Source organism: Balaenoptera acutorostrata, chromosome 19 (genome assembly GCF_949987535.1).
Source record: "Balaenoptera acutorostrata chromosome 19, mBalAcu1.1, whole genome shotgun sequence".
Classification (NCBI taxonomy): Eukaryota; Metazoa; Chordata; class Mammalia; order Artiodactyla; family Balaenopteridae; genus Balaenoptera; species Balaenoptera acutorostrata.
In genome coordinates, this window is record NC_080082.1 from 48,609,067 (window position 1) to 48,624,872 (window position 15,806).

The window sequence follows — 15,806 nt, forward strand, 5'->3', positions numbered from 1 at the left end:
ATTCTAGAGATCAGAAGTCTGAAATGGGTTTACCAGGCTAAAATCAAGGTGTCAGCAGAACCACATTCTTTTCTGGTGACTCTAGGGGAGAATCTGTTTCCTTGACTTTTCCAGCTTCTAGAGGCTGCCCATATTCTTTGGCTTGTGGCCTCTTCCTCCATCTTCAAAGCCAGCAGTGTAGCATCTTTAAATATCTCTGACTCTGACTCTTCTGGACTCACGATTACATTGGGCCCACCCAGATTATCCAGGATAATCTGACTATTTCAAGGTCAACTGATTAACCTTAATTCCATTTGCAACCTTACTTCCCCTTTGCCACATAACCTAACATATCTACAGATTCCTAGGTTTAGGATGTGGACATATTTGGGGGCATTATTCTGTCTGCCACAGCTAGGCAGCCATCTTATCCAATCAAAAACTATTCATTGAACACCAACTATATGCCTAGCATTAGTTTAGGTGCTGCCGGCATACAGTAGTGAATGAAGAAGACAAAAATCCCTAACCTTGTGGAGTTTATGCTCCTGTAGAGGGAGATGGACAACAAACAAAATAAATAAGCAAAATATATCATAGGTTAGATGGTACTAAGTTAAGGGGAAAAATTAAGCAGAGAAGGGGATAGGCAGTATGTGTGTCTTGCTATTTTGGCTGGTGTGCTGGACATCTACCATTTGTCCCTCTTTTTCTTGTTCCTTGTGGGCTGACATCTGTGAACAGCATGAAGGGGTTCCCTTACCCTCTGGCTTCCTTTTGGTCATGGCTGATGGGAAACACCTTCAGGAGACTGGAGGGCAGAAGGCAACTGAGGTCAGCCTCCCTCATCCCTCCTCCAAAGGCCTCACCCCCTATTAGGAGTCTTCTCATACAGCCCACCCAGCTCCAAAAACACGTCTTTTCCTTGCCGTTTCAGGCCTAGGTATGGTAACTATGGCTGCCTTTATTAGCCCCAGGGCAAATTACCACCCTTCCAGTTTCACTATACCCTGTCTACCCTTTGTAAATAGTACTTTATTAAACTCTCTTCAGATTGTCCTAACTGGAGGGTGCCACCTGTTTTCCCAGGAAGGCCTTGCTGAGCTGGTAACATTTAGATAAAGCCCCTAAAGAAGGTAAGGTGAGAGACAGGCAGATACCTGGTAGAAGAGCACTTTGGGCAAGGTGGCTGCAAGTGCAAAGGTCCTGTGGTAGAACCATGCATGATGTGTTTGAGAAACAGCAGGAAGGAAGCTTGTGTGGCTGGAGTAAGTAAAGGAGTGAGAAGTGAGAGGAGGTGAGGTCACAGGGGTACCTGGTATAGGACAGAAGTCGGAGCATGTAGGGCCTTTGAAGAAAGTGCTGCCAGTGCCCCACCTATATCCCTTCAGCACTGTCCGTTGGATGCACGCAAACCCTCTGGCTTCCTACTGCCCCTGCAGCTCTCTGTCTGAGGGCCTCTTCTGGCCACAGGAGTGCAGCAGGGCAGGCCAGGGAGTCAGTTCCCTGGGAGTAGCCCTCAACCAATGTGGAGTTGGTGAATAAAATACCCAGGTACCTTGCTGCTTGCATTTGACAATTATGAGGCATGCCCTAGGCAGCCTCCCAGAGGTCCCCAGAAGCATGGAGCTCTGGTGCTTACAGCGGTAACCCACTTATTAACACACCTTGTATTGGCTTCCTTCCTTTCCTGTCTCACTTCCCTGTTTATCTCCCCCTGCTCCGGGGAATCACCTCCCTAATGAACCACTTGTACTCAAGCTCTTGTCTCAGCATCAGCCTCTGGAGCATCCCAATCTAAGATAGCCTGTGGGCCATTATTAGGACTTAGGCTTTTAAGAGAGTGAGATGAGCATCCACTGAAGAGTGGTCATTAGAGGAGTGACATGGACTGAGGGGGCAAAGGGAGAGGCAGAGAGACCAGTTAGATGCTATTGTAATAGTTCCGAGGAGTGGTGAAGGAGCAGGGTAGAAGGAGTGGAGGTGGTCAGAGATGGTTACATTCTAGATACTCTTTGAAGGAAGAATCCTTGTGATTAGCTGTCTGTTCAGATATGGGATATGAGAGACAGTAAGGTGTCTAGGGTGATTTCAAGGTTTTTCCCTTGAGCAAAGGAAGGACGGAGTTGCCTTTTACTGGGATGAGGAAGACTATTGGGGGGAGAGCAAAATACAGAAGGCTGGGAGCTCAGGTTTGGACATGTTGAGTTGAGATGTCTGTTAGGCATATGAGTGGAGATGGTGAGCAGGCAGATGGTCAGGTACACAGGTGGGGAACTCAGGAGGAGTCCAGGCTGCAGGTAGAAGTTGGAGGGTCATCTGTAGATAGGTAGTAGGTAAAGACTGGATGAGGTCTCCAAGGGAGTGATGGTAGAAAGCATAGGGAAGAGGCCCTGGAACTGAGCTTTGGGCACCCAACATCTAGAATTTAGGAGAGATAAGAAGGGATTAGCAGAGAGATGTCCGAGAAGGAGCAGCCAGCAAGGTGGGAGGAAGGTCAGGAGGCTGAGTGAGGAAGAAGATATCAACCTGCCAGGTGCCACTGATGAGGCAAGAGTAAGGTGCAGCCTGGGGCTTGACTGCTGGATTCAGGAGCATAGAGCTCATCGGTGACTTTAACACTCGTCCTATCAAGTGGGAATGAGGAGGCAAGGATCTAAATGGAGAATATTCAAGAGAGAAGAGGAGGAAGTTGGAAACAAATATGGAGAGCCCTTGAGGGAAAATATATCAAATATTTTCAATTAATTTTGTTTCATTTTGAAACAATCCCAAATCCACAGAAAATTTGCAAGCACCAGGCAAAACTATTTTTTTATGAGTCATTTTACAGTAACTTGTTGGCATGATGCTCCATCACCCCCAAATACTGGTGTGTGTTTTTCACAAACAGGGACATTTTCCTATATAACCACCAAACAGTCTCCAACATCAGGAAAGTACACCGATACGTTACCAACATCTACTCCTCTGACCCATTCGGTTTCACCAACTGTTCTGGTAGCTTCCTTAATAGCAAGGCAACCAGTCCAGGATCATGTGTTGCATTTAGCAGTCATGTCTCTTTAGTTCCTGCATCTGGGAAATTTCCCCCATCTTTCCCTAACTTTCATATCCTTAACGTTTTTGATGATTACAAGCCAGTTATTTTATAGAATGTCCCTCAGTTTTGGCTTGCCGATATTGCCTCATGATAAGAGCAGGATATGTGATTCAGCAATTCCACTTATATATTGAAAAGAATTGCAAACAGATGACCAAACAAATACTTGTATAGCACTATTCACAATAGGCGATAGGTGGAAACAACCCAAATGTCCACCAGTGGATGAACAGATAAACAAAAGGTGGTATATCCATACAGTGGAATATTATTCAGCCATGAAAAGGAATGAGATACTGATATATGCTGCAACATGGATGAACTTCAAAAGCATTATGTAAGATAAAAGAAGGCAGACACAAAAGATCACATATTGTATGATTCCATTTATATGAAATATCCAGAACAGGTAAATCCATAGAGACAGAAAGCAGATTAGTGGTTTCCAGGGGCTGGGGGGAGGGGGTAACAGGGAGTAACTGCTTAATTAGTAGGGGTTGTTTCTAGAGTAATGAAAATATTTTGGAACTAGATAGAGGTGGTAGTTCTACAACATTGTGAGTGTACTAAATGGCACTGAATTGTTCACTTTAAAAAGATGATGTTTATGTTATGTGAATTTCACCTTAATTAAAAAATAAAGATTCAGGTTATGCATCTTTGGCCAGAATATCCCAGAAGGGTATTCCTGTTTTTCTTATTGCATCCTATCAGGTGGCACATGATTTCTATTTGTCCCATTACTGATGATGTTCACTTTGATCATTAGATTAAGGTGGTATCTACCAGGTTTCTCCTCCTTAAAGTTACTCCTTTCCTCTTTGTAATTAATAGTACTTTGAAACTATGTAATGCCCTGTTCTTCATGGAATTTTCTATCTATTTGTTTATCGGTTTATTCATCCATTTCTATTCTATTCATTGGGTCATAATCTGTTACCTTATTTATTTTGGTGCTCCAGTTACCCCAGATTTGGCCAGTGGGAGCTTCTCTATGCTGGCTTTCATATTCCTTTGACATATCCTCATCATTTTTAGTACCTCCTTGCTTCCTGGCATAACAAGGTCATCTTGTATTTTTCCTGCTCCAGTCCTGGAGTCAGCCCTTCCTGCAAGGAACACTGGTTCCTTTTAATGGAGAATACCATTTAGAAACCAAGATATAGGGCTATGTGTACTCATTGCTATTGGGGTATCACTCCTCCCAAACTTTCCTAGTGGACAATGCCAGGGAATGTAAGTGTGTGTATACACATGTATACTCATGCTTTTATGCATATTATGTATATATTTCTCTCTATATAGAAAATCATGAGTTCTTACCAATAATTCTAATTCCAGTCCAACACCCCACATTCCAGTCTAGTGTTCTCCCTTTTCCAACAGTGAGAAACACGGCTGCCCTAGGCTTAAAGTATCCAGTCACTGCCTTCCCCCCAAATCCTCAGATGCCTTCTTCATCCTCCTTGGACTCTGACACATGTGCTAGGCCACACCACTGCGCAGATGTTCTCCTCATCCAGCGTGGGTTCAGACACCCCCCAACCTTGCACTGAACTACTCTCCTCTGCAGATGTCCTGCTCACCCCTCAGGGTACAAGCTGTACTTTGGACCACCACAGCTTCCTCCCTTGCTCAGCCCCACCTAATAAATGTTGGCCTGAATTGTTAAGGAAAGAAAGAGAGATAGAAGAACGCTGATAAACCATCAAGCATAAAAAGCAGATGAACAAACTATATACATTCTATATTTACAGTTTTAAATTTTGGGTGGAAAAAAGACTGTAGAAATTATACTAAAATTATAATTGATATGATTGTAGGTTAAAATTATGAAGGTTTTTTTGCTTTTCCATATTTCCCAAATTATCTGGGAATAATTTGGTAATATGGTTGTATTACTTTTCAATTAAAATACTTCAAGAAAAACATAACCTAAATAGCACTTTCTAAATCACCCCAAGCTGCATACTGTGTGCTCAGGATTCATGCTGATGGTCCAAGAATATACCCACAATTTTAATAGAAGATCTGGAGAAAAGCAGTTTTATATCAAAACAAACCTGGATCAGAATACAAAGTTCTCATAAATTTTAAAATAAAACTTGAGTTTCAGTTCTGGAGAAAGATGATACTTTTCCCTGCTTCTCCCTGTGCTGTAAGACTCACTATTGTGTGCTGCCTGGACATCTGGTAAAATCAGGAGGCCCTCAAATGGCATAACTGTAAGTTCCCTCCTCACTCTGCTCCCACAGATGAGGTCCCCTAGCCAAACAACCTCCTTATCAAAGGGACCAGGCACAGTTCCTGTTTATTCCTGAGTATCGGGTTTCAGTGCCATACCAGCCCATGGAATTATTCAAATAAGCTAATCACATTCTCCTGTGGGAACCAGGGGGCACCCCACCCTCTTGACACTATGTAGCCTGCCTCCTACAGCCCCTCTTTGTTCACTCTGTTCCCAAGTGCAACCCCCATGTGACCCTGCATGGCATGTGGTGTCCTCCCTCAGGCTATGACTATATGTGACTATTAAAACACTGTTGATCTCATTTGCCCAGTCTCAGCAGTTGTGTATTCAACCATCCTCACAAACCTAGGGCAGGAAGACCTCCTCCACCAATGGAGTAAAGAAGAGGTGTTAAAACACTGCCCTCTAATTCTAACTAAATATCTTGGAAATTATTTAATAGACAATGATTAAAAGACTCTTAAAGCCAGAAAGCTGAAGGTGGACTAGCTAGGGGATTCAGGACTTGAGGAACTATAACATAGTGAATTTCTCCAGTTTTCTTTTTTATCTCTCATATACCGAGGACTAGGTACCAAAGATTCCTACAACTCAGAACCACCAACGGGCATAAAAAAAACAACAACAACAACCAAAAAGACAAGGAAAGTCCACTCTTTCTGGACAAAGGACAAGTAAAGAAAAGCCTCAAAGAGACTAGACCTAGTGGGAACCCCCAATGCCTGCCCCATGACAGAGGCACTGGCAGGCGGTCTGAGCCCGTGAGGTTGGTGAGCCGGTCCACCTGCAGGGGCAGCATCAGCTAGTGGCATAAAAAGATCCAGGCCCAGCAGCTTCTGTCCCCCATCCCCAACCCTCCAGCTGAAGAAGTTGTCCCAGCAATACCAGGTGGCCTCAGGAATGACATCAACAAATGACATCAACAGAGACTGAGCAGTAGCCCCAGCAGTGCTAGAAGAAAGAAGCTAGAAGACTAGAATCACATTGAAAGGATCCTGATAAGCAAACCATCACTGAAACTAATACATATAGATTCTGGTATACATATATATCTATATATGATGAATATATACCAGAACCTACATGCTAAAATAGATTTAAATAGGTTAAGAGTATCATAACATAAAAACAAAAGTATCTGGGATACAACTGAAAATCACTCATCATTCCAAAGAACCACAATTTGAATGAGAAAAGAAAATTGACTCCCATAACTGGATGAATCAGATGTCAGAACCACCTGACAACAATTTTAAAGCAGTGCCATAAAAATGCTTCTACAGACACAAATTCTCTAGAAACATATTTAAAAATTAAAAATCTTAGCAAAAAATAGCAGTAATAAAAGACAACCAAATGGAAATTACAAAACTAAAAAATACAACAGCTGGAAAAAAAAATTTGCTAGATGGACTCAATAGTAGAATGGAGATGACAGAGGATAGAAGTGATGAACTTGAAGACAGATCAATAGAATTTACTCAATCTAAACAACAGACAGACAGAAAACAGACTAAAAAAATTACAGAGCTTCAGAATTCTGTGAGACAATAACAAAAGAGGTAACATTCATATAATCAGAGTCCCAGAAGGAGAGGAGAAAAGAGTGTGGGACTGAAAAGTATGAGAAGAAATACTAAAAGAAATCTACACCAAGATATTATCGTAATCAAACCTCTGAAAACTAAGAACTATGAAAAAAGAAATCTTAAAAACAGTCAGAGAGAATCAATACATTACCCGTAAAGGAAGATCAATTTAAATGACAATGAATTTCTCATCTGAAACCATGTAGGTCAGAAGGAAGTGGCACAACATTTTTCAAGTGCTGAAGAAAAGAACCGTTAACTACAAATCCTCTATCCAGTGAAACTATTTTTTCAGGAATAAAAAGAAAATAAAGCCATTCTCAAATAAAGGAAAACTAAGAGCATTTGTTGCTTGCAGATCTATCCTTAGAGGAAGCTCTTCAAACAGAAAGAAAATGATAAAAGTAGAAGACTGAGTCATTCAGGAAAGAAAGAAAAATGATGGAATGGGTAAAAATAGAAGCAAATTCAATAGACTATCCTTCACCTCATGAATTTCTTTAATCATATTTTGTGGTTGAAGCAAAAGTTATAATACCACCTGATATATATAGAGGAAACTCTTAAGTCCATTATGTTTAAAGTGTGGGGATGGTAAAAGGATCTAAATGGAAGTATCATTTCTATCCTTCACTTGAAGTGGTCAAACGCTGACATCAATAGACTGCGATGTTATGTATGTATATGGTAATACCTAGAGCATAACTAAGAAAGCTATACAAAGCAATATACTCACAAACATCATAGAGTTCAAAATGAAACTCTAAAAATGCTCAAATAGCCCATGGGAAGGCAAGAAAAAGAGAAACAGAACAATGAGAATCAGAGGCAATAAACAGAAAACAAATAATAAAATGGCAGACTTAAATTCTAACATATCAATAAGTACTTTAAAAGTGAATGTTCTAAATTCACAAATTAAAAGACAGAGATTGACAGAGTGTGTAAAAAAGCACAACCCAAGGATATGCTGCCTACAAGAAACTCACTTCAAACATAACAACATAAGGAGGTTAAAAATAAAAGGATGGAAAAGATATATCATGCAAACATTATTTTTTTTTAAATTGACAATGATTTCTTAGGTGTGACACCATGAGCAAAGGCAACAAAAGCAAAAATAAACAAGTGGGACCACATCAAACTAAAAAGCTTCCACACAGCAAAAGAAAATATCAACAAAATGAAAAGTCAACCTACAGAATGGGACAAAATACTTGCAAATCATATATTTGATAAAGGGTTAATGTTCAAAATATATAAAGAACTCATACAACTCAATAGCAAAAAACCAAACAGTCTAAGTTAAAAATGGGCAGAGGATCTAAACAGACATTTTTCCAAAGAAGACATACAGATGGCCAACAGGTACATGAAAAGGTACTCAATATCACTAATCATCAGGGAAATGCAGATCAAAACCACAATGAGATATCACCTCATACCTGTTAGAATGACTATCATCAAAAAGACAAGAGATAATACATGTTGATGAGGACATGGAGAAAGGGAACCATCGTGCACAGTTAGTAGAATGTAAAGTGGTACAACCACTATGGAAAACAGTATGGAGGTGCCTCAAAAAATTAAAAATAGAACTACCATATGATCCAACAATTCTACCTCTGGTTATTTATCTGCATAAAATGAAAACACTAACTCAAATATGCCCCAATGTTCACTGCAGCCATGTTCATATACTAGCCAAGACATGGAAACAACCTAAGTGTTCATTGATGGATGAATGGATACAGAATATGTGGTATATTTATACAATGGAATATTATTCAGCCATAAAAAGAATGAAATCTTGCCATTTGCAACAATACGGATGAAACTTGAGGGCACTATGCTAAGTGAAATGAGACAGACAGAGAAAGACAAATACCGTCTCACTTATATGTGGAATCTAAAAAACAAAACAAAATTGAAATAAACAAACAAAAGCACACCAAATTCATAGATACAGAGAATAGACTGGTGGTTGTCAGAGGCAGGAAGTGGGGGGTGGAGGAAATGGGTGAAGGTAGTCAAAAGATACAACCTTCTAGTTATAAAATAAATAAGTCTTGGGAGATGTAATGCACAGTATGGTGACTATAATTAATAATACTGTATTATATATTTGAAAATTGCTAATAGAGTAGATCTGGAAAGTTCTCATCACAGGAGAAAAATTGTAAATATGTGTGGTGATAAATGTTAACTAGACTTACTGTGGTGATCATTTTGCAATATATACAAATATTGAATCATTATGTTGTACACCTGAAACTAATATAATGTTAAATTTCAATTATATCTCAATAGAAATAAAAGGATGGAAGAAATATATCATGCAAAAATTAATTTTAAAAAACAGGAGTGACTATATTAATATCATATAAAGTAGACTTCAGAGCAAAGAAAATGACTAGGCACAAAGAGGGACATTACTTAATGATAATAGGATTGATCCACCAAAAAATCTAGTTATCCTTAATGTGTGTGCACCAAAAAACAGAGCTTCAAAATATATGAAGCAAAAACTGATAGAGCTGAAAGGAGATAGGCAAATTCACAATTCTAACTGGGGACTTTAACAGCCCACTCTCAGCAACTGATTGACATACTAAATAGAAAATTAGGGAAGACATACAACTGAACAACACTATGAACCAGCAGGATCTAATTGACATTTATAGAGTATTTCACCCAATAACAGCAGAACACATTACTTTCAAGTATCCATGAAACATTAACCAAGATAGACCATATCCTGGGTTATAAAACAAATCCTAACAAATTTAAAAGAACTGAAATCATATAGAGTGTGTTCTCTGACCATAAGGGAATCAAACCAGAAATCAATAACAGAAAGAAAACAAGAAAATCTCTGAACACTTTGAAATTAAACAGCCTACTTCTAAATAGTCCATGGATCAAAGAAGAAGCCTCAAAAGAAATTTTAAAAATATATCACTGAGTGAAAATGAAAACACAGCATGCCAAAATTTGTGAGATGCAGCTAAAGAAGTGATGAGAGGAAAATTTATAGCACTAAATGCTTAACATTAGAAAAAGGAAATGTCTCAGATGAATCAACTATGCTCCCATCTCAAGAACCTAGAAAAAAAAATTAAAAGCTGACAGCATCAGGACTTTAAAAAAAAAAATTAAAAGCATACAAATCAGGATGGAAGAAATAAAACATTCTCTGTTTGCAAATGACATGTTGATGAGTAAAATCCCAAGGAATTTTCAGAAAAACATCAAAAACAAAAGTTTAATCAGTAATTTTTTTAATTCAAAGATTTAAAGGGAACATAATGAGACTAATGGAATGCATAAAGAGAAGAGCCAGATTGAACTTCTAGAGATGAAAAATTCACATTTGAAATGAAAATTTCACTGGATGGGATTAATATCAGAGTAGACACTGAAGAAGATAAAAATCAGCAAACATGAAGACATTGGATTTGAAGACATAGAATAGAAATAAATTGAAGCAGAAAGAAAAAAAGAGTTTACAAAATGAACAGTCTCAGTGGTCTGCAGAAAAATATCAAGCAGTATAACACACCTATAAAAGTAAACAAAGAAGGAAGTGGGGGTGGGATTTTGTTCAAGAAATAATGATCCAAAACTCCCAATTTTGGTGAAAAATGTCCACCCATAGACAGAAGAATCTCAAAAACCCCACATAGGACAAGCACAAAGAAATCATACTTAAATGGTTGAAAACAGGTGATGAAGCAACTATACATATTTTTTAAAGGCAGATTACACTACATACAGGGATTACAAAGATAATTAATGCTGACTTCTTGTCAGAAACACTGCAATCAAGAAGAAAATGGAATAACAGCTTCAATTGCTGAAAGAAAAAAATGGCAATTTGTAATTCTACATTCAGCAAAGGTAATCTTCAAAAATATTTGTCTGAAAAATGTCTTTATTTTGCTTTAAATTTGAAGGTTACCTTCGCAGGGTATAGAATTACAGGTTGACCTTTTTTTCAGCATTTCAGAGAATATATCACTAGCAGACCCTCACCTCAAGAAATGGTAAAGGACGTTCTTCAGGCTGAAGGAATACAATACAAAATGGAAATGTGAATCAACACAAAGGAGGGAAGAGAAGTGGAAATAGTAAATAGGTTGATAAATATAAGCCCTCTCTTTTCTTGCTTTTTAAAAAAAAATTCTTTAAAGATACTTGATTTTTTAAAGCAAAACTAAAGATGCATTTGAGGTTTATAACATATATAGAAGTAAACCATATAATAACAATTGTACAAAGCACATGAGGCAGTAAAATGTAAAACTGTATAGTTCTTACATTATACATGAAGTAGTATAACATTAGTTGGAGGCAGACTGTAATAAGTTAAAGATGCACAAAATAAACCCTACAGCATGACTGAAAATAAAGATGTATAGCTAATGAGCCAACATAGAAGTGGAATAATAAAAAATTTAATCCAAAAGAAGGTAGGAATGAGGAACAAAAGAACAATAAAGATGGTACAATAAGAAAAACAGCAAGATGGTAGACTTAAACCTAATCATATCAATAATTACTTTAACTATAAATGGTCTAAACACTAAAAGGCAGAGATTGTCAGATTGGATAAAAAAGCAAGATGAAATTATATGTTGTTTAAGAAACACTTTAAATATAAAAACACAGATAGGTTAAAATTTTTTTAAAGAGAAAGAAAAGATATACCATTTAAATACTCATAAGAAACCTGAAATAGCTATATTAATAACATACAATGTGGACATCAGGACAGAGTATTATTAGAGATAAACAAGAACATTACATAATGATGAAAAGATCAATTCATCAAGAAGACATAAAAAAATCTAAAATTTTTTGCACTAAGTAACAAAGTATCAAAATACATAAAGCAAATACTAACATACCTAAAAGGAGAAATTGATAAAATTACAATTATAGTTGGAGATTTCTACATTCCTCCCTCAATAATTGATAAAATAAATGGAATATCAGTAAGGATATAGAAAACTTGAACATTATCAACCGTCTTGCCATAACTGACATTTACAGAACACTATATTTAATAATGGAAGAAAACACATTCCTTTCAAGTGCACATGAATCAGTCACCAAAATAGACTATTTGCTGTTATATAACACAAGCCTCAATAAATTTAAAAGGATTGAAATCATAGATGTTTTCTGACCACACAATGTTAAATTAAAAATCAATAAGATATCTATTAAATACCCAAATATTTGGAAATTAAGCAATACAGTTTTTTTTTCAAAACTTTTTTTTAAATTAATTAATTAATTTATGACTGTTGGGTCTTTGTTTCTGTGCAAGGGCTTTCTCTAGTTGCGGCGAGTGGGGGCCACTCTTCATCATGGTGCGCGGGCCTCTCACTATCGCGGCCTCTCTTGTTGCAGAGCACAGGCTCCAGACGCACAGGCTCAGCAATTGTGGCTCACGGGCCTAGTCGCTCCACAGCATGTGGGATCTTCCCAGACCAGGGCTCGAACCCATGTCCCCTGCACTGGCAGGCAGACTCTCAACCACTGTGCCACCAGGGAAGCCCAGCAATACAGTTTTAAATAATCAATGAGTAAAGAAGAAATCACAGATAATTAGAAAATATCTTGATTGAATAATAATAATGCAACACACTAAATTATTGGTACACAGCTAATGTGGAGTTGAGTGCAGTTGAATAGTGTTTTGAGGAAAACTAAGATCTTTCAACGCATATATTTAGAAAAGAAGAAAAATCTAAAGTCAATGATCTATGATACCATATTAAGAAACTAGAAAAAGAAGAGCAAATCAAACCAAAAGAAAGTAGAGTGAAGGAAATAATATAAATAAGAGTGGAAATCAATAAAATTGAAAATGGACAAATAACAGAAAAATCAATGAAATCAAAACCTTGAAAACATCAAAAAAATTTAAAACTTCTAGTTAAACTGATCACACAAAAAAAGTGAAGACAATTACCAACATCAGGTATAAAAGAGGAGTCATCACTAAAGATCCTACAAACATTGAAAGAATAATGAGGAAATATTATAAACAACTTTATGTCAATAAATTTGATAATGCAGATGAACTGGAAAAGCTCCTTGAAAGATACAAAGTATCAAAACTGACTCAGTAAGAAATGGAGAGTCTAAATAGTCTTCCATCTGTTTTTAAATTTTGGTTAATTAATAACTTTGAAAACCTCTGACAAAGAAAATTATGGGGCCTAGGTGGCTTAACTGAGGATTTCTGTGAAACACTTAAGGAAGAAATCATTTAGAAGCATACATAAATTCTTTCAGAAAATACGGAAGGAGGGAACCACTTCCCAACTCATTTTATGAAGCTAATATTAACCTGATAATGAAACCAAACAAAGACATTACAAGAAAAGAATACTCCAGGCTGATATACTTCATTAACATCATGTTAATGTGTAAGTTTTCAACAAAATATGTGCAAATTAATTCCAACAATAGATGACCAAATGAGGTTTACCTGAGGAATGTAAGGTTGGTTAAACATTTCAAAGTCAATCAATGTAATTCACTATATTAACAGAATAAAGGGGAAAAATCCATATGATCATCTGAATAGGTGCAAAAAGAAGCTTTTGACAAAATTCATCATTCATTCATGAAAAAGAAAAAGCTCAGCAAACAAGGACTGAAAGGAACTTCTTCAACCCAATAAAGGGCATCTCTGAAGAGGCTACACCTAACATCATACTTAATCATGAAAGATTGACTGTTTTCATCCTGAGATCGGGAATAACAAGATTTCTACTCTCACCACTTCTATTCAACATTGTACTGAATATCCTAGTCAATGCAATAAGGCAAGTAAATGAAATTTTAAAAATATACAGCTTGTATAGGAAGAAGAATTTTTTTTTCTTCAAAGATGACATGATATCATACATAAAAATCTTAAGGAATGTCCAAAAGCCTACTAGAAATTATAAGTGAATTTAGTAAAGCCTCAGAGTTCATGCTCAATATAAAAAACCCAGCTTTTTCTCTGCATAATAGCAACAAACCATTGAAAAGTGAAATTTTAAAAAATTTACAATGGCATCTAAAACCATGAAATTATATAGAACTAAATTTAACAATAGATTTTCAAGACATTTATACTGAAAACTACAAAACATTGTTGATACAAATTAAAGAAGACCTAAATAAGTGGAGAAATAGTCCATGTTCATTGATTGAAGACTCAGTATTGCTAAAATATCAATTCTTTCCAAGTGGATCTACAGCTTCAAAGCGATCCCAATCAAAAATGTCAGTGGGCTTTTAAGTTTGGGTTGAAACTGACAAGCTCACTCTAAAATTTATATGGAAATGTAAAGGCCTAGAACATCCAAAACAATTTTGAAAAAAAGAAGAGAAAAGTTGGAGGACGTATACTAACTGATATCAAGACTTTTGGTAAGACTATAGTAATCAAGACAATGTGGTACTGGTGTCAGGATACATATATAGATCAGAGGATACAGATTCTGAAATATAGATCAGAATAGAGGTCCAGAAATAGACCCACACTTAAAGGGTTACTTGATTTTTGACACAGGTGCTAAGGTTATTTGATTGGGAAAATGATAGTCCTTAGAGCAAATGGTGCCAGAACAATTGGACATCTGTATGGAAAAAATCAGCTCAGCTCTTATCTCACAACTTACACAAAAATTAACTTGAAATAGATTAATAGACATAAATGTAAAATATAAAATTATAAAATTTCTAGTATTAAATATAGGAGAAAATCTTTGTGAACTTGGGGTAGGCAAAGATGCGTTGAACAAGACACTTATTTTCTTTTCATAAAAGAAAGTTTTGATAAACTGGACTTTATCAAAATGAAAAGAAAAACTGCTTTATGAAAGACACTGTCAAGAAAATAAAAGTTCAAGACATAAACGGAGAGAAAATATTCTTAACACATATCTTATGAAGGACTTGCATAGTGTCTACAAAGGACTCACTAAAACAAACAACCCAATTTTATTTTATTTATTTTTGCTGCGCTGCACAGCATGCGGGATCTTATTTCCCCGACCAGGGATCAAACCCACGTCCCCTGCAGTGGAAGGGCGGAGTCTTAGCCCCTGGACTGCCAGGGAAGTCCCAACAGCCCAATTTTAAAATCGGAAAAAGATTTGAACAGACATTTCACAAGCTAAGAAGCACATAAACAGATGCTCAACATTATTAGTCATTAAGGAAATATAAATTAAAACCACAATAAAATACCACTAAACACCCACTAAAATGGGCTAAAATTAAAAAGACTAACAGGGGCTTCCCTGGTGGCGCAGTGGTTGAGAATCTGCCTGCTAATGCAAGGGACACGGGTTCGAGCCCTGGTCTGGGAAGATCCCACATGCCACCTAGCAACTAGGCCCGTGAGCCACAATTACTGAGCCTGCGCGTCTGGAGCCTGTGCTCCGCAACAAGAGAGGCCGCGATAGTGAGTGGCCCCCGCTTGCCACAACTAGAGAAAGCCCTCGCACAGAAACGAAGACCCAACACAGCCATAAATAAATTAATTAATTAATTAATTTAAAAAAAAACTAGCTGTTTATCCTCAAGCAACCACTCTCTTTAAAAAAAAAAAAAAAAAAAGACTGACAATACCAAGTTTTGATGGAGCAACTAGAACTCTCTTACATTTCAGAAGTGTAAAATAGTTCAATTTCTTTGCAAACAGCTTAGCAGTTTTCATAATGTTAAACATATACTGATTGTGTGAACCAGAGATTCCATACCTAGATATTTACCCAAGAAACGGCAAAATATATATACATAATCAAGACCTGTACACAAATGTTCATAGCAGCTTTATTCATAATAACCCCGCTGGAAATAACTC